Raw genomic sequence first — 667 nt, forward strand, 5'->3', positions numbered from 1 at the left:
CCTTAAGGTTCATCCATGTTGTAGTATGTGTCAGAGTCTCCTTCCTTTTAAAGGCTGACTAATATTCCGTTGTACGTATCTACTATCCCGTTTTGTTTATCTGTTCTGTCAGTGGACACTAGGATTGTTCCACCTTTTAGCCCGTGTGAATAATGCTGCTGTGAACATGGGTGTGCAAATATCTGTTTGAGATCCTGCTTTCAATCCTTTTGGGTGTGTCCCAGAAGTGGTATTGCTGGATCGTATGGAAATTCTATTTTTAATTTTTTTGAGTAAGTGCCATATTGTTTCTGGCCATAGAGTCTTAGACACAGGAGGAACTTCAAGAACCTCACAGTCCTGCCTATGAACAGGCAAATGGGCCACCTTCTGCCTTTCCTCTGAGCTGGTGGCCCTGCCAAAGCTAGAACCCAGTGTGGGGTCCTCAGTGTGTGCCTTTGGTGCCTTTGAAGATGGCCAGGGGAGCGTCACACTGAGGTGTGGTGATTCTGCCCCTGGAGGTAAATGGGGGCACAGGAGTGAAGAGAGGGGGGGCCTCCTGCAGGCCTCACAGCTGGCTGTCCAGCGTCCTGGGGCTCCAGGAACCCTCCCACGCAGAGCTAGTTCAGGAGGCTGAGCCCTCCCCTCTGGGTCTGCAGAGCCCCAGCAGGCTAAAGAGGGATGCCAC

Source organism: Galeopterus variegatus, unplaced genomic scaffold (assembly GCF_000696425.1).
Source record: "Galeopterus variegatus unplaced genomic scaffold, G_variegatus-3.0.2 Scaffold5810, whole genome shotgun sequence".
In the NCBI taxonomy this organism is placed as follows: domain Eukaryota; kingdom Metazoa; phylum Chordata; class Mammalia; order Dermoptera; family Cynocephalidae; genus Galeopterus; species Galeopterus variegatus.